This window comes from Propithecus coquereli, unplaced genomic scaffold, assembly GCF_000956105.1.
Source record: "Propithecus coquereli isolate 6110/MARCELLA unplaced genomic scaffold, Pcoq_1.0 Scaffold92, whole genome shotgun sequence".
Classification (NCBI taxonomy): domain Eukaryota; kingdom Metazoa; phylum Chordata; class Mammalia; order Primates; family Indriidae; genus Propithecus; species Propithecus coquereli.
The window spans coordinates 5504739-5532010 of NW_012155507.1; the positions used below are offsets into that span (position 1 = coordinate 5504739).

At 38.3% G+C, this 27272-nt stretch overlaps 1 protein-coding gene across 1 annotated transcript in view; it reads right to left on the reverse strand.

The window, feature by feature from the left end:
* STAG2 (stromal antigen 2) overlaps positions 1-21526 on the reverse strand; it is a 135421-nt gene extending 113895 nt beyond the window's left edge. Inside the window, exon 1 of the mRNA XM_012664830.1 lies at positions 21283-21526. The gene's annotated coding sequence lies outside the window, so the exon portion shown is untranslated. The remainder of the gene's footprint in view (positions 1-21282) is intronic.
* Between the last annotated feature and the right edge of the window lie 5746 nt (positions 21527-27272).

Genomic DNA, 27272 nt, shown 5'->3' on the forward strand with positions numbered 1-27272 from the left:
CTAAAGCTTAAGTTTTTTCTACTATCCCAAACTCCCTCAAAATGTATTCAAATGTTTTTGGAAGCTATACACCATCACAAGTACAGACATGTGCCAGAAAACTATTAAGAAACCCAAATACCCTTGTTATCAGCCAGTCAGTTCATTAGGTAGCACATACTTCTCCATAATCAAAAAAATGAAGATTAGAAAGAACACAAGACTGATCTGAGAAGGAGACCTTGGGGTTGGAATCCTGGCGCTGCCAATATTAGCTTTATATTATTACTTCCCTCATATATACAAAGGAGGTTAGAGTACTAGTCTATAAGGCTCCTTCCAGCTCTAAAATTCTATGGTTTTAAAAAACACAGAACCAGAACCAGGAAACACAGTTATAGTGCTTATTTTACCAATTCTAATTGTGTGACCTTGAGCCAAGTTGTTTAGCTCTTCTGAAAGGCTAATTTCTCATTTATAAAGTAGCATTAGTAACACAAGACCTCCCTCCCTAAAGGATTATTATTACTATGAGGACAAAATAAAAGTGCTATGTAAACTCTACAGTGCACTAAAATTATGGTGGAATCATTACTACTATCACATTTGATCGAAACACATAATGAGCAGCATGCTCAGATTTTGATATTAGGCAATATCTGCAACACTGGAGAATACGGCGCAAGCAAACATACATCCCCCCACAATCTACAAGATGATGGCAAAAAAGAAATAGTTTCTAACTACTCTTTCCTCACCTGCTTCAGATATCTTAACTTCTGCAATATGCAAAAGAAACTTGTCTAAATTTGGAAATACACCAAATTAGACCCTTAAGAGTAAAAGCTTATCTTAACTTGTGAAGATAAAACTAATCAGAAGAAAATATGCTAATAGTCACAGTTCAGACATAGTTAAACACAGCAAATGATTTATTTAATGAACTTTCAATTGTGTGTATTTTAACCTTAGCTCCAACTTCTTGTATTCTATAGTAATACTGACAAGCCCCTCAGAACTCTTAACTTTTTCCTGCTTCTCAAACTAATTTTTAAAAACCTGAAATTTCTAAAAGTTCAGAAGTTTAGTTGCATCACAAACAGAACTAAATTTATTTCAAAATATTTTAATCAGTATCCAGATATATTAATAGATTAAATCATTCATTCATTCAACAAATATTTCTTGAGCACCTGCAATATACCAGGCACTGTTAGAGAAACCAATTTTAGGCCGGGCGTGGTGGTTCATGCCTGTTATTCTAGCACTCTGGGAGGCTGAGGCAGGAGGATTGCCTGAGCCCAGGAGTATGAGACTAGCCTGAGCAAGAGTGAGACCCCATCTCTACCAAAAAGAAAGGGGAAAAAAAAAACCCAGCCGGGCATGGCGGCACACCTATAGTCCCAGCTCCCTGGGAGGCTGAGGCAGAAAGATCGCTTGAGCCCAGGAGGTGGAGGTTGCTGTGAGCTACAATGATGTCACTGTACTCTATCCAGGGCAATGGAGTGAGACTCTGTCTCAACAACAACAAAAAAAGGCAACTGAGCATCCTTCCTCACAACCCCCCCACCCCTTCAAAAAAAAAAAAAAGAAATGAAAAAAGAGAAACCGAGTTGATAGCATTGAACAGAAAAGTTCTTATTCCATGGAGCATAAGGCACATTAGGGGGAAGAGAAACAAGAAAATAACAAGCACTGGTAAAAGTTAACATGAAAATAAAACAAGGTGATTGTGTTGAAAAGGGGACAGGGCTCTCTATTCACAATATTTAAATGTAATGTTAATATGCATGATCACTGTAAGCAAAACTATAATACTTCTTTTTTTTGAGACAGGGTCCTCACTCTGTTGCCAGGGCTAGAGTGCAGTGGCGTCATCATAGCTCACTGCAACCTCAAACTCCTGCGCTTGAGCAATCATTCTGCCTCAGCCTCCCAAGTAGCTGGGCCTACAGGGGCGTGCCACCATGCCAAACTAATTTTTCTATTTTTTGTAGAGAGAGGGCCTCACCATTGCCCAGGCTGGTCTCAAACTCCTTGCCTCAAGCAATCCTCCAGCCTCAGCCTCCCAAAGTGCTAGGATTACAGGCATGAGCCACCTCACCCAGCCTAAATAATACATTTTTTATTTTCCTCAATAAAAAGTCTTAATCTATAAAGGGTGTTGTAAAATTAACTATTCTATATGGTATTTTCATTTGTCCCTAACTTCTCTTTCTAGATCAGGAAATTTTTTCACTACTAAATTGCTAGTGTCTCTTTAATCACTCTAAGGTTAAGTAGTCTAGATATCACAAAGGATATCTTTCTCCATAGATTTTGCAATGCCTTGGTACTGACAAATCCCCCAAAGAGGAAGTCTATGGACTTCCTACCTAGTAGTAGTCTATACAGACTACAGACTACTACCACCTGGCATAACCATAAATGCAATCATAATTATTTTTTAAAGAATGATGTCAAACAGCCAATTTTACTTTATCCACCCTGCTCATGGCTAAAAATAATCATTATTAACAAGAAACAGACTGAACTACTAATAAAAATCTCCTTTCAATATAGGCTTCATTGCTAAAAAGATCACACTGCAGTAAAAAAAAATAAATAAAAATCTGGGCTTTTCCCACTGATTCTCTCATACTCTATTTACAGAACACTTGAACTCAGCGCATCCAAAAACTGGCTGTCCATTGAATGTAACTTAGCACTACTGGGCTAGACAAGAAGGAGGATAGATTACTACAAGTTTCCTAAGCAACTGCTTGCTGTTTGTAAATTGAAATCAAGTAGGAGAACCATGAATAAGGTGAACAGACATTACAAAATACACAAACCCAATTTAAAATAATTAGATACATCTATTTAATACTAAAAAAACACCAATACTAACCAGAAAACTACTGTATATTCATAAGGCCCTCAGGTTAAACTGAAGTGTTGTCAGTCACATCTAAAATACCTAGCTGAAAAACAATGGGAAATGCTTATTCTAGCTAGTAATCAAAGAAATGTCAATTAAAGGAGTCTGAGGTACTACTGGCCAAGACTGTTTAAAATAACATCTCCAAAGAAGGGATGATATGGTTACCATGTATCACAGCACTGGTGGCTCTGTAAAATGGGTACAGCCCTATTAAAAAACAATACAGCTTCAGTTACCAAGAGCTTTAAAAATGTTTATGCTGATTAACAGCATGATCCCACTGCTGGACATAATTAGATAGTAGAAAAAAAATTAAGCTACTTCTAGAAGTACTGCAGTCTAAAAATGAAGACAAGAAACAGACAAATGTGTACAAGGAAAACAATTAGGTAGTTCACAATATGGGGAAAAAAACCACAAAAGACAAAAGTCTGTATAGGCCAGATACAGTGGCTCACACCTGTAATCCTAGCACTTTGGGAAGGCAAGGCAGAAGGATTGCTTGAGGCCAGGAGTTCAAGACCAACCTGGAGAACATAGCGAGACTCCATCTCTACAAATTTTTTTTAAAAAATTTAGCCAGCTGTGGCCCAGCTACTCAGGAGGCTGAGGCAGGAGGATCCCTTGAGCCCAGGAGTTCGAGGATGCAGTGAGCCATTGCACTCTAGCTTGGGCGACAAAACAAACAAAAAAAAAGTTTCAAAAAAAAAAAAAGTCTATATAGCCCTACCACACATCACATTCAAAAATAAATTACAGATGCATTAAATTTTTAAATGTCAAAAAAAGTAGAAGAGATTTCCATGTGGTAGGTGCAGGGGGACTGGTGTGCTACAGGGCATATTGTAATATGGAAAAGCATTTGATGTTTTATATTCTCTTTTCGCTTAATACATACATAATATCACAATCATATAAAATGTACCCATGGAATTCTGTACTTCCCCTTTTGTAACAATTATAACTGTTTATTTAACATCTTTTTCCCCAATAGACTGTAAATTCGATGAGAGTAGGAATCAGGCTTCTCTTTGTCACTGCCACATCCCCAGTGTTTAGCACAGTGTATGCCATATACTAGGTACTCAAACACCTGTGGAACAATTCCACTTCTGGATATATATACAAAAGAATTGAAAGCAGTGACTTGAACAGATATTTGTACACCAATGTTCATATCAACATTATTCACAATACCTAAAAAGTAGAAGTAACCCAAGCATCTGTCAACTGATGAATGGATAAACAAAATGTGGTATCTACATACAATGGAATTATTATTCGTCCTTAAAAAGGACTGAAATTCTGATACACGCTACAACACGGGTGAACCTGGAAGACATTATGCTAAATGAAATAGCCACACACAAAAGGACAAATATTATATGATTTCACTTACATGAATGAAGTACATAGAATAATCAAATATTAATATAAAGACATAAAGAACAGTGGTTACCAGGGGCTGGGAGGTGGGGGAAAGGGAGAATTAGTGTATTATTGTTTAATGGGTACAGTTTTATTAAAGGATAATGAAGAAGTTCTGGATGTGGACGGTGGTAACGGTTGCACAACACTATGAACGTATTATACTTAATGCCAGTGAACCGTACACTTTAAAATGGTAAATTTTATATTACCAAAATATTTTTAGAATGAATCAAGTGAAATTATGCATGGTTTTCCATGTTGATCATAATTTCCCTTTGAAATATCATCCAAGAAGCAGAAAAATGAGATGATCCTATAAGACACTCATCTCCCGCATTATTTCTACCCAAGTTAGCTTTTCCACAAAAGGTGTAGAAATCTAAAGTGGTTGCCTACACACTTATTTCACATAGAATAAAGTCTCCTTTCCTACTGTTATCGCTGTTCTTTTAATAGCATTGTGGGTTAACGGAGGTGTAATAGACCTTTGTTAGCTAGCCTGGGAATGTAGTCATCATGTGTGATATCCTTTCTTGGGAGAAAATCTGCAAAACAAGCAACTTACCAACATTTAGAATACAATGTGTCCACTGGTCTAATATAGTATAAAAAACACATTTGGCACAAAAAGATAAATACTGCGTGATTCCACTTATATAAGTTATCTAAAGTAGTCAAACAATTAGAACAGAAAGTAGAATACTGGTTGCTAGGGACTAAGGGGAGAGAAGAGAAGGGAATTATTGTTCAGTGGGAATAAAGTTTTCAGTTTTGCAAGATGAAAAAGTTCTAGAGATCTGTTGCACAACATTGTATGTGTTGTTAACACTAATGTACTGCACAGTTAAAATAGTTAAGATGGTAAATTTTGTTACAAGTTTGTACAGGAGGAAAAAAGAAAAAAAGTTTTCCTTTTCAAAATAGACTCCAGCAAGTCAAATCATATTTTTCAGGGCTATTTTGAAGACAACAAATTACAGCATAACATTATCCTAATACCACTCACATATGTAAGTACAATCAATTCTTTGATTAGCCAGACTAATATAAATATTTCACACAAAATAATTTCAATACAATTTTGACTTTTTAGAATGCAGTGAGTCAGATAGATCCTCCCTTCTCGTCTCTGACCACTTCCCAGCTTAAAAATATTTTTGGTAACCTGGGACCCAGTGTGGGAGAAGAACCCAAGTGCCATGAGATACCACAAAGAAAACAATCTACATAAGGATAATTGTTGATTATATCAGCTTTAAAGATAATTTTAACTTGACATAATTGGAAGAACAGTTTTTATACTGTATACAATTTAAAAGCATCTCCCAGATGGGAGAACATGCCATCTGGATTCTTTTCAAATTTGAGATGCTTATGGATTGTATGCTACATTATCCTAGATTTTCTCCTATCTCCTTGACCACTCACTCTTATCAATGGTCCCACTTCCTCCAGCCCAGTTAACGCTTTCACCCGACCCTCTCTTTGTAAGTTCTCCCCTCTAAAAGTCAATGTACTGTACACATAGTGATCCCCAATACACATCTCCTGCGTTGGTGGTATAGTGGTTAGCATAGCTGCCTTCCAATACACATCTCCTGCTCTTATCGCTGCTCAACTACAGTTCCAATGTCTCTTTCTCCCCAAAATCAGCTACCACTTGGATGCAAGAGTACAGTACAACATTATCACTACTATGTTCCAACTACATACATTATTGCAAGAAATCTTTTGAGAAGCAGAAGAAAGGGGTATGCATTCCAAAACATCAGAAGAGACTATGTGCTATCAAAATATTAATTATTAACTAAAACATAATCATTCAAAGTTTCAGTACATTGCATTTTTAAAATACACACACATATATGTATCTAGGAAATGTATGTATGTATGTACGTATGTTATTTATGTTATCTGCTACTAAATTACAAATGGCAAAGGTAGGAATCCACCTATTTGAAGACAACCCCCTGCTTCACATCAAGCTCCACGCTGTGCACATCACAAAACTACTCTATAAATGGTCACTCAAAGAATCTTTAGGAAAAATGAGGGGTTGAAAGTTAAGACAGTAAGAAGCTGCAGCTTTAAGGCAGACCTGTACTAACAGATGAAAGGCTCCACAAAACCCAGAAGCTGAGCTGAGGGCATTTACTCCTCCCCAAACTCAAGGCAATTCATGAGATTAGGCCTCTAAAAACTACAAGAGACTACTCGATTGCCTCCCCACCCCCAGCCCAAAGCAGGCCTAAGTACCTGCCACAGCATTTCTGTTCCAAGGAATGTCCATCTTTTTCTGTTAAAAATTACATCAGTTTACTTCAGGACTGGCTTGCAAATAAGTCTAATGTGTCTCTGGATACCACACAATGCATTCACTCAACAAATATTAAACACCTGCTACATCCGAAGCACCAATCTAGGTGTTGGAGTTAAGGCAATATGAACAAGGCTAACAAATACCCTTGCCCTCATTGAGTTTACATTCTATCATGGAGAAAGGGACAACCCATACAAATGTATGTTTGATGGTGACAAGAGCTATGGAGATAAATAAAGCAGAGTAAGGAGGAAAGAGAGGACTGGGAGCAAGGGATAACATTTTGTATGTGATATCCAAGAATGTTTCATGGAAAGGGTAATATCTGAGCAAAATATCCTGAAGAAATAAGGAATCAAGCCAGGGAAAGGGATCAGCAAGTACAAAGCCAACAAGGTGGGAACCTATTTAGGTTCAGTTTTCTCATCTGTAAAATGGGTATAATATCCCCCACCATTTAAGGATTAAAGGTAATATATTACTTCAAGTACCCAACATGTGGAACGTACTCAAAAAAATCTGATTATTACAGTAATCTTTGGGCCTACCATACCAGCAAAACCCTCAGCATATTGTCTGGCACACAGAAAACACTCAGAAAAAGTACAAGTTGAGTACCCCTTATCTGCTTGGGACCAAAAGTGTTTCAGATTTCAGAACTTTTTGGATTTTGGAATATTTGCATTATACGTGCCAGTTAAGCATCCCCCAAATCCAAAAATCTAAAATCCATAATGTTCCAATTAACATTTCCCTTGAGGATGTCAGCGCTTGAAAAGTTTCAGATTTTGGAGCATTTCAGATTTCAGGTTTTCGGATTTGGAATGCTCAACCTGTATTATCTGATCTCTGTAATAACCTATAAGGCAGGTGTGATTATACCTCATTTACAGCTAGAAAAGCTGAGGATCAGAGATTTGTCCAATTCTCTGCTAACCCCTAAAATTCCTATAAAGATATACAAACATACTCCACAATTAAATAGAGGGCTTAAGGCCAGGTGCAGTGGTTCATGCCTATAATCCCACCACTTTGGGAGGCCAAGGGAGGAGGATCACTTGAGGCCAAGAGTTGGAGACCAGCCTGGGCAATACGCAAGACCCCATTTCTACAAAAAATAAGAAAAACTAGCTGGGCGTCATGGCACGTGCCTGTAGTCCTAGCTACTCAGGAGGCTGAGGCAGGAGGATGACTTGAGCCCAGAAGTTTGAGGCTGCAGTGAGCTCCACTGCACTCCAGCCTGGGCAACATAGCAAGACCCTATCTCTCTCTTTTTTTTTTCGAGACAGAGTCTCACTGTGTTGCCCGGGCTAGAGTGCTGTGGCGTCATCCTAGCTCACAGCAACCTCAAACTCCTGGGCTCAAGCAATCCTCCTGCCTCAGCCTCCCGAGTAGCTGGGACTACAGGCATGTGCCACCATGCCCGGCTAATTTTTTCTATTTTTAGTAGAGACGGGGTCTCGCTCTTGCTCAGGCTGGTCTCGAACTCCTGAGCTCAAACAATCTGCCCGTCTCGGCCTCCCAGAGTGCTAGGATTACAGGCGTGAGTCACTGCGCCCGTCCAAGACCCTATCTCTTTAAAAAAAAAAAAAAAGACTTAAAATACACTGCCAGGATGAGGAAACCATTCACATTAACGTCCACTCTTTAGCAGTATGGTAGTATAGCACCAAGAACTTGGTAGCCAGATTGCTTGGGTTCACATGAAGGCTCGACCACTTCCTAGGTATGTATCCTTGGACAAGTTAAAATTTTATATGCCTCCATTTCCTCACCAGTAAACAGGAAATAATAATAGTACCTACACCTCACAGGGTTTTTGGGAAGATTAAATGGGTTACTTTTTGACATCACTTCAATTTCAGTGCCTCACATATATCTACTGTTAGTAGTAATAGCATAAAAGTAAAATAAGGAAACCATCATCAAAAAATTTCAATTTTCTATGGAGAACTTTTGAAATTGTAAAGATACTGGAAGTAGAAAAGCGGCAACAAAGACAGGCTAGGAAAAAATGAAAAACAAAACACAAGCTGGCATCATAATGTTGCCTGATTTAGACCAGTTTACCTGAATAGATTGCTATTAGAATTACTGTCCTTTTAGGCGCTACCTTTGAGCCAGTGAGACATACGCCAATAATGCTTTGAATAATATTTTGTTCCAAAGTGTTTTATAAAAAGCCTAATTCCTTAAAACAAATTCAGATGTCACTTTACTGAGGATTAAAACAGTACAAAATAACAAACTTTATTATCCCCCTGCCACTCAATCCTTTTCTAGGTGTTACTTGATGTTTATTACAAAATGTGAAACATATCGGCCAGGCGCGGTGGCTCATGCCTGTAATCCTAGCACTCTGGGAGGCCGAGGCAGGAAGATTGCCTGAGCTCAGGAGTTTGAGACCAGCCTGAGCAAGAGTGAGACCCTGTCTCTACTATAAATAGAAAGAAATTAGCCAAACAACTAAAAATAGAAAAAATTAGCTGGGCATGGTGGCGCATGCCTGTAGTCCCAGCTGCCCGGGAGGCTGAGGCAAGAGGATTCCTTGAGCCCAGGAGTTTGAGGTTGCTGTGAGCTAGGCTGACGCCACGGCACTCTAGCCCAGGCAAGAGAGTGAGACTCTTTCTCAAAAAAAAAAAAAAAAGGAAACATATCATGTGCAACTTCAAACTGAGGATGATCTATCCTCCATCAGTTCTCGGTAGAAAATAAGCTTTTCTCCTACCTAATCACCAAATGTTTTCTGACTACTTTGAGAAGTTTAACTTTGCCCTATGTCTTATACATTTAGAATTCGTGTCTCCTTTTATTCTCTTTCCCCAACGAAGGTATCACTATGAAATCTATAAATCATCCCACTGGGAGGCAGTGTATCACCGTGTAAAGAAGTGTTCCGGAATTAAGCAGAATTGGATTTAAAAGTAAGCTCTGCCACTTATTAGCTGAATGATCTTGGGTAAGTCTTTTAACCATTCTGAACCTCAACAAATGAAAATACCCACCAACTACCTCAGAGAGTTATTGTAAGAAATAAAAAGTTAAATGTTAAGGAGCCTAGGACGACTTGCCATATAGTAAGTAGATGTAGTAAATGGTATCCTGTCAAGATAAACTTTATCATTAATACAAAGCCAACTAGGGGAAACTACTTCTCTGCCAATATACAACTCTTAAATATGAATACTAATAATGCAATTATAATGCAGGGTTACATTTCTTTAAAAACCTAAGGTTTTAATTCAGTTACCATTTGAGAACCTGTATAATATACACTGCACAATGATAAGGATTCAAAATCAGATAGAAACATAGTTCCTAAACTGAACTCTTATTAATAAGAGATACATTTGGATATTTGTTAATATTGTACATTTAAACACTACGTATTTACACACAAACACAAAATTTCTTCTCAGGTTAGAAACCTATTTTTCTGCAGCAACTTAGAAAACTGCTTTAGTCTAACTTCAAAGAAGTAGGAACAAATTCCCTATCAAAAAACCTTTTCTAATAAAATCCTATATTGTCCAAATATTTAGAACACCCAAATATAAACACAACTAGTGAATATTCCTCAATAAATAGTAATACTTTGTGCATTGACATTTAATCAAGACTCAAAAAAAGTACATACACTTAGAAATGGAAAAATCCATTTGTCATTGACAAGTTTGCTTTTCAAAAACACACCTTCATGCTTCTGCTTCCCTGCCAGCCATGGCTACCACCACTTCCTCAATTCTCCTGCCAGGAGTAAAGTCTGAAGAATGTCTTTTGGCCTGAATGAGTGGTGGAAACAGGGAGGAACATATCGCAAAGGAAAAATATTATGGCTTTGCTAATATTTCCTACATTTTGTCTCCTTTAGTGTGGAAGGGAAATTCTCAAAGGTTCATGTTCCTATCTTTAATACCATTTCTTTAGACCACAAAAAAATGTCTTTTTTTAGTAAAAGGATATTAAATGCGTTCTTTGTAATAACATTCTAGTCTCCATGAAGTTTGCAAATTAGGTACAAGGCAGTAGACACACTGGTGGCTGAAAAAACTCTCCTTGCTTTTGAGAAAAGAAAAAGATTAGAAATCTAAGGAAAGGATATCCATATCCCAATATCCCAATCCTGAAATGGAAATACTTCAAATATACCAAACCTCAATCATACACACACACACACACATCACACATAGAAAATGAATGTAATAAGTGTCATATACTCCTAGAATGAAATTTCAAGCTAACATTCCAACAAGAATCCAAGGTCAAAAATTAAAACACAAGTATGTATAAATTTAACTTCCCATTTAAAATCATACATTTAGAATGTGAAATAAAGACAGACACACAAGAGTCCCAAACAACAAAGGATCATTAATTGCCTCTTGCTTTTACACAGAATCATAACACCATTTAGGTCTTAACCTTTGGATGACAGACAGTAAGTGCTTATACAGGATGATCATGGGCTCTTTTAACTTAGTTTATTAACCACCACCAAAGACTGAAGCATTCTAAGACTACATTAAAGTCCTCAATTGTTTTTGTTCTGTTTTCTTGGTTATTTTGCCCCTAAAGTTTTCCAGAGCAGTCCTTACTTTTCAATTCTTGTCATTAATCTCAAATTAAGGACATTGTCAAAACTGCATTGATGACTATTGGTTTTAGCTTAATATTCTTTAACATAAAGTAATCACAGTACATATTTCTTTAAATAGGTATGTTTAACTCTTTTGTTCTAGGAGGCCTAGGAGGGAGGATTGCTTGAGCTCAGGAGTTTGAGACCAGCTTTGAGCAAGAGCAAGATCCCTGTCTCTACAAAAAATAGAAAAAAATTAGCCGGGTGTGGTGGTATGTACCAGTAGTCCCAGCTATTTGGGAGGCTGAGGCAGGAGTATCGCATGAACCCAGGAGTTTGAGGTTGCAGCGAGCTATGATGAGACCACTGCACTCTACCTAGGGCAACAGAGCACGACTCTATCTGGGGAGGCGGGGGGGGGGGGGCTTTTGTGCTGATGAAGTCGAACTGACTGTATTCCCTCAGGGCAGAGACTGTGTATCTAGTTTACCATTCTATATCCCACCTCTAGTAGGCACTTTAAGTACCAACTGATTTAACAATGAGCCCTTGAGCACCTGATAAAATGCACACATACATTTTGTATAATATATAATTTCAGTGTTCAGGAACCTCCATCCCATCCATGCATCCCCACTTAAAAACCAGCAACATAGTTTTTTAAAAACCCAACTGTATTCATTTCATGTAATAAATAAAATCTCCCCCAAATAATCTTTTGTCTACCACAGTCACTATACAGGCCACAAATTCCTTCATCTGGTCAGAAACGCAGTCTCCTTCAAGCTATACCTTCTCCTCATAATGGTTATAATGAACTAAATAAAACACTTTTAAAAATTGAACAGACCTACTTAATGACTTCTTATAAGATAGTGACACCAACAAAACCTCCAAAAGTGAACTAGCTAGGGGGAAAAAAACACAAATTACTCAATGAAATATTAAAATAGCCAAGTATGAAAACAAAACTGGAAGTTCCCTTAAGATCAGACAGATCTCTACCACTCACCTCCACTCAAGAATAGGAAAAAAAGATCTTAGTTTACAATATAATAGGTCCACAACTGTGCCCTGCAGAAATAATTTCTCCACATTTAAATTCATCTTTGGAAATTTCTTTTTTGGGGGGAAGCAGTACCACAGCATAAACAGGCCAGAAATACAAAAATAACCATAAAAATCATAATAAAAGAGGACTATTAATTTTATGAAATGACACACCAATCTCTACAAAACTTAACTCTCAAATTATGTTACAGAATCAATTTAATTTCAGATACGTTTCTAAACGGGACCTTTCTCTTTCTTTTGTAATACCACTTCTACGTAGTCACAAAATTATTTCTCTTCTTCCAGCTGTCTTCAGAAAAAATTTTCCACAGAACGCCCATGAAATATCATACAATCTGCACTTATTCCTACAAAAATGGTAATGGGAACCTGAGTAACATGTAAGGAAAACAAACTCAGATGTAGTTATCTTGGGAGTTTTTTTATTTGTTTTTTTTTTCTTTTTTAACTTAGGAAGGTGCTTTTCAACATTAAGACATATAATCACCCTAGTCAAATAGCCACTTTAAAAATTCAACTGGAAATTCTCCTGGATTTTAAAAAACACTGTCTTGTCTTTTATTACTAACCCCGTACCAATAAAAACTCCCCAAAAGAGTAAAAATAAGCAAACTCTCAGAATATGGCAATTTAAAGTAATTTAAATCACTTTCACACCCACAGAAATCTCTGTAGGGGTTTTGAATCCCTTCTTACCATTTACTAATTGGGCAAGTTACTTGGCCCCCCTAAGCTTTGGTTTTCCCTTCTGAAAAGGGGGTATTAATTAGGGTCATCATACATCCTAGTTTCTCTGGGACAGTCCTAATTTATGCTATTACCCCAGCATGCCATCCAGGTGATGTCCCCTTTCACTCTCAAAAGTATCCTGGTCTGAACAATAAATCTTACTGGTCATCCTACCTCATAGGGTTATGAAAATCAAATGAGCTAATATACCTAAAGCATTTGTAAGGGTATCTGGCTCATAATATAAGAGTTCGGTTAGTATTAGCTATTGTTAATGTTAGTCACTGTCAATAACATTTTATAAAAGGTTTTGAATTGTATAATGAACAGTGCTCCCACAACATTTCTTTTTACAAATAAAATTACGCATTTAACTTTCCACATTCAATTCTTTAAAACAAGTAGCACTAACTGCTTGAAATCAACACTAATCAATTTATCCCACAGAGATGGCAGTATCATCAATTGCATTCCCATTTTATCATACATAAATTTTAATAGAGGCTATATTCGGGTTACTAGCAGGAAAGTGGCTGTGAAAAGTAAAACTTTGCTTAGTGCCAAACCAAATCCCTTAATATTCTAGCCTTTCTCAACTAGGGTTCCTCATGTTAACAACAGAGCTCAGACAATGACTTGAGTGACTATTTTCTGAATTCTCCCAAGAATGGTACCTAACTAGTATCTTTCTAGATGTGCAGGAGAGAAACTAATTCATTATATTCAACGGATGCCTTGGGGAGTAATTCTGTCATGGAACAACCAGTTCTTGGTATTCTTGGAGTACAAAGGAAAAAAATGTAGATGAAAAGACTCAATATTGAACAGTCTGGGTAGAAGACTACTGTTCATCACCTGGAAAAAGTTTTTCCTACAGGATGAAGCTTAAGGGAACAATCAACATAAAATACACAGATTTAGCTGGTGTAGTGGTGCACACCTCTAGTCCCAGCTAGTCGAGAGGCTGAGGCTGGAGAATTACTTCAGCCCAGGATTTTGAGGCCAGCCTGGGCAACACGGCAAGACCCTGTCTCTAAAAAAATTAATAAAATTTTTTAAAATTTAAAAAATATAAATAAATTTGATTCATGGATATGAAAAGCACTAATATATATTCAGTTATACCTCATCTCCACGAATTTATCTTAGGTCAGAAATCCAACATCCATTTGCTTTGACATCCTTGACCAGGGGAAAAAAAAAATCCAACATCCAGCATTCCTTCAGAGAAGAAAAACTCTAGTTATAATTTATGAAAAGCAGGGAGGAAAAAGAAAACTAAGACAAAGATATTGATCACTAAATGAACCTAATAATCTGGGGCCCTGATACTATTTATCACCTGATAAAAATAAAAACAAGAAAATTTAATAAAGTGTAAGATGAACTAACAGAAAGTAGAAGCAAACAAGAGATACTAACAGAAGAAAAAAGAATCCTTGAGGTACTATTAAATAACAACAAAAAAAATCTCCCTACAGAACCAGAGCACTGAATTATTAAAAGATTAGTCTAAATTTTTACTTCAAATCTAACCACTCAATAAACAAACTGAAGGACCAGGAAACTATCCTCAGACACACTTAACCTCCATTTTGGACAGAGCACAAATGACATAAAGAAAACAAAATCTGTGAGACCACTCCAAAATCTCCCTAGTTTGTCTCACAATATGCTCCCCCCTAAAAAAAAATCAAGAATACAATTCAACATATTATCCCACAAACTTTAATGAGCACATTCAAATAAATCCAAAGCTCAGATTTACTTCAACCGTTAGTATAAAATACAATATAGACCTCTTATCAGGCAGCAACTCATCAGACCCTGATTAAAAATCTGCATTTACCTTGCACTACACATGAAGGAAACCCTTGAATTTACAAAATGTAAATAATAATGCATGCTTTCTGATGACAGATAGCCCAAAATCTAAACCAGATAAGGGAAACAACTGAGTTTAACAAAAAAGCACAAAGGTTTTGAGGCCAGGCTAATCAGGGTGGGCGTGAATCCAAGGCTGTCTATTATCATGTGACTTTGGACAAGTCATTTACTCTCTGAGAGCCTCAATTTCACCATCTGTAAAATGATAAGAACAACCTATCTTGCAAAGTGGTTGAGAAGATTAAACAGAAGATTCATAGTTAATACGTTCAAAAGGAACTCAACTGGCAGTTAAATTAAGTTTCATCAAAAAGTTACAGGTCAAACCCCATTGCAACAAATGTTATTCTTGCAAAAATATAAATAGGACTTATTTCCCCTCCCAACAACGTCCAACACAATTTAAACAACTTACTTCTTACAAAGGAATTTTACTTTTGAGTTGTCCATTAATTTATCCAGAGCATACAGAAATCTCCCTAGTTTGTCTCATCAAGCCTACTCGTGTACTGCATAATGACATTTGAGTTACCAGATCCCATGTATTCCCATAAGATTACCATTTTTCATGTTTCATACCATATTTTTACCACGCCTTTTTATGTTTAGATACATAAACACTTATCATTGTGTTAAATGTTAAATGTTTTATACAGTATTCAGTATAGTAACATGCTGCACAGGTTGATATCACAAAAGCAATAGGCTATACAATATAGTCTAGGTGTTTAGTAGACTCTATCATCTAGGTTTGTGTAAGTACACTCTGATGTTCACACAACAAAATCGCCTAAAGATGCATTTCTCAGAACGTAAGCCCATCATTAAGCGATACATGACTGTAATAAAAAAGAACAGACTATCAACATTATTCATCCTCTCTTTGGGAGAAGAAGTGTAAAACAATTTCAATAATCTCTTGACTTACTATGAAAGACTTCTTGGTGTTTACTAGTCAGTATCAAAGAACTACTGCAAGCATACATTAAAAACACAATTCAGGTAGTAGATTTCTATAGCTGCTAAAGATGTATAGATTTTTTAAATGAACATACACAAAAATTACTCCCCACTAAACACCACTACTTACATTGAAGAAATATAAGATTTGGTTAAATTAAATGCAAAGCAGGCAACTAAGGAAACTAAAAAAATCAAACTGACAATTTTGGTTTCTCACATATCTTTGCCAAACAAACCATGCAATAACCACTATTTGTGATACCTGGAGATATAAAGAATTATTATACAAGGACAGTATCGAACCACAAATTAAAAGTCCTAAACATATATCAATGTAGAAAACTACAAAAGAAAAATGTAAAGAACTTTTAAATTAGCCTGTATCTTTAAAATTCCTTCTTTATTTTTCAACAATTAATCACATTTCAGTATATATTGATGCCCACAGCTAACTAGGACTGTTCCTTTTCTTTGCTATTCTTCCCAACTCCCAAAACAGTGCGCTACTATATAGTAAACTGTAAATTTTAATTTAATTTAATGTTAAGTTCAAAAGTTAACTTGCAGCATCAAAAACTAAGTCTTCTATTATAAAGAACTCAAAGCAAAAAGAATATGTTATTCACTGTTTACTACCTTCCCACACATGACTGTGGGTGGTATCAGTTAAATATGCAGAATATTAAACATTACTAAACTGTCCATGGCATATTTTCACATCTAACCCTATATTCCCAAAAGAACAGAGTTGAGCGTGAGCCTGCCCCCACAAAGCCCACTCCATCCATTTTAATTCACTGGTCCTCAGGTGACCACAAAAGTAAATAAGGTCAAAAAAGAAAACAATGAAAAAGAAATGTAGAATTTAATTTCATTTAAATTTAAGTGTTTGGGCTTTAAAAAATCCTAACAAAACTTCAAAGTTACCAAACTCATAAGGTACTGGTTTAGTAGTTTAGCTATTGCCTGACCACAGTAAAATAAATCTGATACCACAATCCGCATCATCTACTTAAGAATATTTGCATATGAATAAGAATTTGAAATATGTAATGTATCTTCCCTTAATATCCTTCTAAAGCTTGAAGACCGAATATGAAATATACAAACAGACTAATGTTAACAGTTATAAAATGTCTGTTCCTAGACTGGGGTGTACTTTTGCTATAATAATGATTAGGGAACACACTTAACCAAATATAAAAATTAAACATCCATTATTTTGTATTCCCTTCAGAACTGTGACATATATTCCAAAATACATGTCAGAGGAAAGAAACAAACCTAACACTGAACAATACAAAATTGCAAAAAATAAGGCACTTACCTTAAAAGAATTTAGGAGCACTTCATGAATACACTAATTAAGGAAACCAAGGGTTTTAACTGCAATGCACTTTTACTGCTTATGGGTAATGCTCAGAATGATAACAGAAAGTATTAGATATTTTACATATCATCTTTTAACTCATTATAGCACCAGATCATTAAAGAGGGAGGTGATTTAAATCATTTTAAATGTAAATATTCATTTTCATATCAGTTTAAAAAACCCACTTCATCCTCCCTGCCAGTCTCTGATACCTTAGAATACTATAGTTATTCCACACTGGGAAGGAATAGCTAATAAGTACGTTTCTTTTCCAATCTGCTTCTCTACTCAGTCATTAAACACTAAATACTGAAACTGAATTCAGCTACCTCTATCTTCCTACCAGGAATGGTCCCTTATGGCACCCCAATCCCTTCCACTGTCACTTATTCCAACTGCCAAAGCCCCTCCTATTAATAGTAAATCCCTTTCATACTGACTCACTGTAACTCCAACTTGATGAAATAGACACCAAAGAGAATTTACAAAATTTGCAAATGGATTTTTCCTATTTTCAAAGAATCTAAAAGGAAACTAAACGTTAAGCACATTCAGACTAAGTCACAAACATTTAAAGTTGAACCGATCCATAAGCATTTATGTGACTTATTCTATATTGGTTCAATTTAAATATATTTTTGAAAGTTTTGCCAGGCATTATGTAATTACTCACACACAAGGCTAATACACAAGGCTAAATTTCCCATGCAAGTAATTTTGATAGGTAAATATAAACTTAAATCATTACATCGAGATTGCAATACAATTTGGAAATTTTTCTTCAACAATTTTTCTGTGGAAATTTTTAAGTACACACAAGAGTAGAATAATAGTAACAATGAGCTCTCCTGTAGTCATCCAGCTACAATAATCAACTCAAGGACACTTTTGTTTCATCTCTACCTCCTACCCACTCCCTCTCCCCATTATCATCCACAAAGAGAATTAAGAGTTAGACAGTATGTTCGGTAAGTATTCTGAGAAAAACCCAAAGATAACAGAAGTATCAAAGAGTAGGAAGTTAAGTCAAAAATCCAACAATGTAACTGTACAGCTACCCTACACAACTTCTTCGTAGATGATAAATTTCTTTAAGAATTCAGTTAAACACAAAGAACCATTTTTAAGAATTTTAATGAAGTCCATCTATGAAACCCAAAGGACATATTTAAAATTATACTTAAAAGGATAAATAGGACTGTGTGATGAAGATGTACAATTAGCTTGCAATTAGCTTGCATTCACGCAGCACCTTAGCTCAAAACGAAAAAAACAGCCTATTTAACATGATGTGTCATAAAATTACAATTCAAACACTTGACAAACCGCTGAACACTTACACCTTAAACTGGTCCTTCTGATACCTAACTATGATTGATAGCAACGTAGAAAGAAAACCAGGCATTTTAACGTAAGTGGTTTAAAATGCTCAAAATTAACCCCACTGTTCATTGAGAAGTATATAAAAGCCAAGCCTAAACTACCTGAATTGTATGTCTATAAGACATATAGAAATGTATCCACTTTCCGGGGCCGTTTTTTTTTAAAAAAATAAGTTCACATATACCCTTAAACGCAACGCGCTAGGCTACAGACAGAATTAGGAGACCGCCTCCTGCTTTTGCTCCTAACCAATACGCACAGAGAGAAGGTTGGCAGGAAAGTGCTGCGAGGACAGTAACAAACACCAGCAGCTCCCGAGCAGGCCCTGCTAGAGCCAGGAATGACGCACTTCGGTAACCCGACTCTTTCTCCCCTCCACCCCCGCCCCCAGCAGCGGTGCTGACACCGCCAACAGCCCGGAGTAGGAAAAAAGACAACAGAAAAAAGACAGAGGTTGGACCGCACCAGGTTTCATCAAGAAGCCTCGATTATTCCTCTTTCGACACTAACCACTAGGACTAAACAGGAAAAGAAGCTTCGTGCTTAAGCAAGTCCCATCATGGTGGTTTAAGAGTCACTAAATTAAGCTGATAATGAGTCCAATCCACAGAGACAAATACAGGGTGTGGCTGCTGTGAAATACGGCGGTCCGTGGGAGAAAAGGGGTATGGAATTTACACTCCAGTGTGAAGGGAAGATGAGGCTGGGGCGGGGGGGGCGGCCCGCGCATTTTAAGGAACCATTGCAAACCAACACAAGCTTCTCGTTTACTTAAACCTAACCCTACGGATCAAAAGTTTCTAATAGATATATCGTGTAAACTGTAAATAACCATTTAATCAAACACCATGACCCTCAATTTAAAAACTACATCCGAGAAAGCAGGGAGAGGGAAGGGGGTGGTAGGAAAACAACATAAAAAACATTCTAGGCCACAGAGGAGAAAGTCTCACAAACCGGATGAAACTACTAATACAATATTAAAAATTAAAGCCGAACACTGAAGCACCAAAAAAAAAAAAAAATCACACGACAACCTATTACAGTTAAGGATTAAAAATAAAATGACATATACACCAAGGGGGAGCGGAAACTAAATGTCGAAAGTACAGCGGTTTATAAAAAACTAAAGGCAAAACAGGACATTCTCCCTACGGGGGGAAAAAAAGGCCGAAATCAACAATACGTCTACGATTCTAGGCCAGAAGAAAATGGGAACGGGGCTCAAAGTTTTGCGGAACTACTTGATGCTGTTTCCCACACCTTCTCACTCCCATGGCCCATCCGACCCTTTCCGTCCCGAAATCGCCGTCCACAGATCTCCGGATACGTGGTAGAAGAAAAAAGAAAGTCGACCCCAAGCAAGAATAAAAGTGTGGAGGGAAAAAGCAGAGGCTGCCTACCTGGGGCAAGGATCAGCTCAGTTCGTGCCTTTAGGAAGACAGTGCGGGTGGGGGTGGGAATGAAAAGCAGCACTAAAACTAAAACAAAAGTGGCGCCAAAACCCCCCAACAAACAGCCTTCCACTCCCGCCCTTCCCCCCTCCGCCCATGCCAGGCAGGCAGGGCCCCCTTCGGGGCAAGGTCTGCGCGCGGGGGCCAACACCGCCAGACCCCAGCCTATTTATAAAATTGTTGCCCTAAGAAAACTGACCGAAGTCGGGCCTCGGAAGGGATGGAGAGATCGATGCCAATCGCTTTCCCAAGCAGTTCCCCCACCACGCGCTGGAGATGATGGGGCGGGGGAGAAGCAGAGGGGCCCGTCACATGAATGTTGTTCCCTCTCTAGGAAGGGAGGAAGAGAGGGAGGGAGGGGAGGGAGGGAGGAAAGGAAGGAGGGGAAGGGAGAAGGGAGGGGGCACGAGGGAGGGGTGTGATCGGAGTAGATTTTCCCTCGCCTCCCTCGGTCCGAGGCCCAAATATACACAACTGAGCCTCCTCTTTCTCCCCTCCCCCCTAGGTTCCCAGCACCACCATTTTGCTCTCTGCCTTCCCCTCACCACGATACCGCGCTCTCCCCCACCCCAGCCACGGCCTCCCCGGCTTTCCTCCCCCGACTACGGCTCGCACCCCACCCCACCTCCAGTTTTGGCTCTCCTAGGCTTAAGAGCCTGCTGGAGAAAAGGAACCTAAATCTAATGCTACACAGAGAAGCGGAGCCTCCATCTTGCGCTGCTCCGCGTTCTCCATTTTGGGCCACCCATGGGGGGGGTCTCCGTAGAGGCCCCGAGGGAGAGTTGGGCGAGGGAAGGAAGAGAAAATCTTCAGCGAGGGTAGTCGAAAAGAAGAGTCCTGCGGTAGAAAGCCACTCTAGGAGTAGGAGGTAGGGAGGAAGGGGGGCTGGAAGTTCCTTGGAAGTGTTGGGGTAGCGACTTGGGGGGAGAAGGGAGAAAGGAGGGCTGGGGGTGACGCGGGGGCGAGGAAGGTTCTCTCCGCCTGGACTTAGTCACCCGCTCCATGGCTGCCCCCCACGGGGGCAAAGGAAGCAGAGGGGGAATTAAATGGCAACAGAGTGCCCAACCTCTCTCCCTCCCAACTCCTCTCTCTCGCCCTGTTTCAACCATACACACCTCACGGTGGGCTCCGCGCCCTCCGGGTGCCCCTCCAAACTTCTAGAAGCTTCGCCTCCGCCATTTTATAACTTACCTCCCCCCTCAGCGTACACAGAGGCAGCAACGAGACTGTTCGCCTCCCCCACTCCTCCTTCCTTCTTTCTCAGGCCGGGGGCTTCTTCACCCCTGGGCTGGTACAAGATTTTTTCCCCTTCCTCTTCTTTACACCCTCGAATTCTACTCAGGGACGGAAGCTCCCGCGGTTCTAGAGCGGTGGGGGGTTTTGAAAGTGGCGGTCGGATCCGGCGGGTTTTTTTTTTTTTTTTTTTTTTTTTTTTGGCGCTTCGGGATTGTTTGGGGTGTTCGCTCTTCGGCGACTTGGAGGCGAATGGAACGCGCAGGCGCCATCTGTCGGCCACGAACCCGCGCGTGGCTCCCGTTGGGAGGGAGCGACATCTAGCGGCAGAGAGCTGGCACTGCCACGCCTGGCTCCCAGCCCTCCCACCCAGCGTTCTCCTCCCAATCACCGACCAATCGTGGCCGACTGACTCCCGGGTTCAGCGTCTCCGACGCCGCCCGCAAACGAGGCGCCCGCAGGGGCGCGCCGCCGAGTGGGGTAAACAAGGTGCCGTGCCCGCGCCTGACTTACTCATTCGTTTGGCCGCGCTTCCGCCGTGGACTCGATCGAGCTGCGGTTCCTCTGTCTTTATTGGGGGATTCAGGGGAGGGCGATAGGAATGTCAGGCGGAGCCCCGGGCCGTGGGAATTCAGAGGCTAGGCTCGCTCGGGGACTCATTCCCCGGGCCCCTCTGCCCCTCGTGCAGCTCCAAGGTGGCAGCCCAGTCGGGCATCACCCTTCTAAGTCCCCTTTTTTGACGCGCCCCGGCGAGGGGTTTGCGGCCCTAGTTCCCAGTCCGTCGCTGCACCCTCGTCCCTACCCTAACCACCAAAAGAACCAACTCCACCTAACTCTGGCACCTGATCCTAAGTGGTTTAACGGGGCTTGGTTTTTTTGTTGTTTGGTGTTTTGGGGTTTTTTTTGGTTTTGTTTTTTGTTTTTCTTTTGCTTCGGGTATGGGGAGAAAGCGAGCCCTGGAAAAGAAAAACAATTTTTTTCTTGGCAAGCCACTATTCGTGTCTATGAGAAAACGTGGTCTCTGCCTCCAAGGTTTAGGACTCTTAAGGAACTGAGCTACTAGGCTAGGCCGGGCGCGCGACCAATTTGTTCGCCACTCTGGGGGCGGGGGAGGAGATAGGACGGAGCTAAGTGGAGGGAAATCGAAATTTGGGCAGAAGGCGTCGAGGGGGACCTACCGGGTCTTCCCCACCGCCCCCGCGCATCCACTGCTTTCCTGAAAACGTGGGCGGGGGCGGCCTCGCAACATCGTTGGAATTTAGCTTCCTTCTTATCCTGCCTTCCCAACCCTCCCCCAATGTTTGAAGTGCGAAAGGACCCCTTCCGCTCCTTCGACCCCAGTTAACTCCAAGTCTCTATCACCCCTGTTTTTTGGGTTGTTTCTAATCCAGTGTACTGGATCTTTGGCCGCTGAGAGTTGTCTACTCGGGGGAGAAAAACGGGGAGGGCCCCTCTGAAGCGCCACTTTCCTAGGGCAGGAAGAAGTGACCTATTACAGTGTCTCCATTACTGTTATAGAAGTTCCTAAGTTCATACAATAGTGTTTGCTTAAGAGCTCTTCATTTGTTTCTTTTGTTAAATTTTGATTAAAATATACGTTATTAATACATACCTAATAACAAACCAAATTTTCCAAATGAAAAATATTGTAAGCCCCGTGTCAATCGTAAAGCTTTCACCCATGTCACCTCTAAAGCATTCCTGGTGCAATATAATGATTATTTTCAGTCCTTAAATTATATTCCTTCCACATCTGTGTCTCCTGCATCCTCTGTTTAGTTTTTTTCTGCAACTTAAAAAAAAAAGTTATGATATATTTAATCAACTGAACAATAAAAGTTAAACAGAAACATCTAAATATCAATAATAAGAAATAAAGTCTGGGACATTTTTACTTACCTCTAAAGCTTTGGGGAGTGGAATACTATTCCAAATAAATTTCCATTTCTTTTATAGACCATCTTTGGTAGAATGCTATACAGTTTTTAGTAGATTCCAGTTACAGAATGATGCAGCTAGAACATTAAATGGGGAAAATTTACAGAATTATATAAGTTAATACAAAATTCCACTTCAAGTAATACAAAAATTGGGCTGTGTACCAAATCATTTTACATTAATTTAATTCAATTGTGCCAATTTAATATCAATTGATATTAAATGACTTCCAGTTTTAGTATTAGCTGAAAACTACTGATTTTCTGCTCCAAACATCACATTTATAGTACATGGCACAAATAGTTTTTCAACTATTTTATAAATTTATGTTCTCGGTTGATTGTCTATATAGCAACTGAGACTTTAAGCAATTTTATGCTTTGAACAAAACTGAAAAGTTTCTCTGGTAAACTTGCTCTTATTTTGTGAAAAATACCACCGAAGAAGAATAATGACTGTAGCTGGTATAACATCAGAAATAAATTTTGTGGCAAATTTACACTGACATTTGAGAACATTTGACAGTATCCCACCCCTTTTTTTTTTTGCTAGAGCTCATTCAAAAACTATCAAGCCTTCAATATATACAGATCACAGTGCTATGTGCCCCAGTCCTATCCTAAGAAGTGGAGGTTATTTCATAAGGTACCAAAAGACCTAAAGAGTTCACCCTTCGAATTTGAAGACAAAGTGAGAAAATGCCAGCAAATGAAATATGTAACTGATGTAAAATAAGCTTAATCTTAATTATTTGTAACATGTCCTTCAGGAGATAATATTGTAAGGACAAAAGCTTTGCGTGCCTGATAAGAAATATTGGAAAAGGAGAGATAAATAGTTAGAACTTACAAAACATTTGATACTGTGTAAAGGGCAAGACACTATTTCATGCAAAAATATTCCGGTCACTAGAAATTCATACCCCACAGTGTACCAGAGATAATCCTTCAGGTTTACCATAGTCTGAATAAAACATCCCAGAATTCTCTTTGCTCTGACTCCATGCAAATGGAGCAAATTTCTGATTATAAATTAGATTTTCTAAATAGTCTCCTACTCTGTACAGCATACATATATATTCTGTATTTTCTGTCATTCCAAACATAACCTAAAACCCGGAAACCTAAAGATACATAAATTCGAGTCTACAGAAATTAAAAATTATCGCAAAATACCGTGAACGAGGTCAAGAGATACACTGTAAACTGTGAGAAAATATTTGCTACATGAATGAAAAAGGCTAATCTAAATATATCAAGAACTTTCACGAATCAATAAGATAAAAATTAAAACTCCAATAGGAAAATGAACAAAGGCTATATATAAACAGTCAACTTATTGGAGAAGAGATACAGATGACTAATAAACACCTAAAACAGTGCTCAACTTCATTCACCACTAAGAAATGCAAAGTAAATACCACTTCTTCTCCTACCAGATTGGTATAAATTTAAATTTTTGATAATACTCAGTGTTGGTAAAGAACTAAGAACTCTCATATACCATTGGGGGAGTATAAATTGCTAAAAAAAAATGAGAAAAATTTGAAAGTATCTCAGAATAGTAAAATGTAAAATTGACCTAGCAATTCCTTTTCTAGGAGTCTATCATACAGATATATAAGTTATACAGAGATATATATAGAAAGATTTTCATAACAGCTTTATAATAGAAACTGACAACAATAGAAATGATCATTATCAGGGGATTCGTTAAAGAAATTATGATAACATCCATACAATGGAGTCCTATGCCCACCATTAAAACAAGTATATATTTAATCTAGTGATTTGCAAATATGTCCAAGATGTAAGTGAAAAAAAACCAAGTTGCAAATAGCTTGTATAGTGTGATCCCACTTGTGAATATATTTATATATACATGTATTAGCATATGCATGAGATATCCTTTTTAAAATTTTTTTGTTTTGACAATTGATCTCATAGACACAGAGAGTAAAATGATGGTTACCAGAGGCTGGGAAGGGTAGGGGGAAGCAGGAGTTAAAGTGGGGATTGTTAATGGGTGCAAAAATATAGTTAGATAGAATGAAAAGTATTTGATAGCACAATGTGAGTATAATCAACAATAAGTTAAGGTATACATTAAAATAACCGAAAGTATAGAATTAGAATGTTCCTAACAAAGAAATAATAAATGCCTGAGGTGATGGATATCCCAATTACCCTGATTTGATTAATCCACATTGTATGCCTGTATCAAAACACCACATGTACCCTATGAAGATATACAACTATTATGTACCCATAAGAATTAAAAATATATATAATAAAAAATTTTAATTTAAAAAATTAATAAAATTTTTGTTTTGAGGTGGGGGTGGGCATGAGGGGGGGAACTCCCTAAGCCCAGCTGGTGTCGAACTCCTGGGCTCAAGGGATCCTCCTGCCTCAGCCTCCCAAGTGTCTGAAATTACAGGTGAGCACTACCTTGCCCAGCTTGAAGAAGATATAGGAAACCTAGTAATAGTTACCTCTCAGGAAAGAGGTAGTACAGAGTTCCATGGCTTATAATTTTGCTTTTCACTGTATACATTTCTACCTTATTTTAATGTTTATTTTACAATGAGCATGTTTTACTTATGTAAGTTTTAAGATCTTAATACTGGTTGCTCTGGAAAACAATTTGGCACTTTCTTATAAAGTTAAGTTAAACATTCACTTACTGTATGACCCAACAAGCTTACTCCTCAACATTTATCCTAGAGAAATGAAAACTTATGTTTACACAAAACCTTCACAAGTGCCCACAGCAGCTTTATTTGTGATAACCAAAAACAGAAAACAACCCAAATGTCCATCAACTAGCGGATGGTTAAGCAAACTGTGGTACATTCATACAGTGGAATACTAAGCAATAAAAAGGAACTATTGATACACACAAAAACTTAGATGCATCTTAAGGGCGTTATGCTTAGTGGAAAAAGCCAATCTCAGCCAGGCATGGTGGCTCAAACCTGGAAGACTGAGGCAGGACGATCTGTTGAGCTCAAGAGTTGGAAGCCAGCCTGGGCAACATAGTGAGATCCTGTCTCTAAAAAAAATTAAAAATTAAATTTTAAAAATAAATTTAGAAAAGAAAAATCTAACCTCAAAGAGTTACATAATGTGATTCCACTATATTCTCAAAATTATGAAATTATAATTGTGGAAACAGATTAGTGGTTGACAGGATTAGGGGTGGGAAAAGGGTATGACTATTAAGGGGTAACACAAAGGAGTTTCTTTGTGGTGATGGAACAATTGCATATCCTGATTTTGGTGATGGTTATTCGAATCTACACGTGCAATAAAATTTTATAGAACTGCACATACACACATGGAGTACATGAAAAAATTGGTGGAATGTGAATAAGATCTGTCCTTGAGTTGATAGTGTTGTATCAATGTCAATTTCCTGGATTCGAGAAGGTGGCATGGTTATGGCTACTGCTATCATTGGGTAATGCTGCCTGAAGTGTACGTGGGAATTCTCTACACTATTTTTGCTACTTCTTGTGAGTCCCAAACTATTTCAAAATAAAAAGTTACAATAAAAAATGTAACACTGGTAGTAAAGAAAAAGATCTCTGGTTAGTGGAAAGATAATTACTCCATTGCAAATTAATACGTTGAATTTCTAGTTTGCAAATCAGCTTTTTGTAAACTTAGATATAATGACTTAATTTCCAAGATCCTTATCATCTCCCCCATATGAACTTATATGATGAAGGGCCTGATATTGCAATACTCAGGAGTAGACCTTGGACCTGCGTCATCAACAGGAAATAGACATACCAATAAGCCTTGTTTAAAACAAATAACTGGCACCTCTTAAGACATCTTAAATGTACCATATTACTGGATTTGCTGGTTTGTTTTTACTTTGAATAACATGAGATATTTCCAGTATGGATTAATGGAACTAAAGCTATATCTTTATACAAAAAATTCAATATCTCTCATATCCAACCCCTCCTGCTTCTCTAAGCTACAGTAATAGTCTCTCAT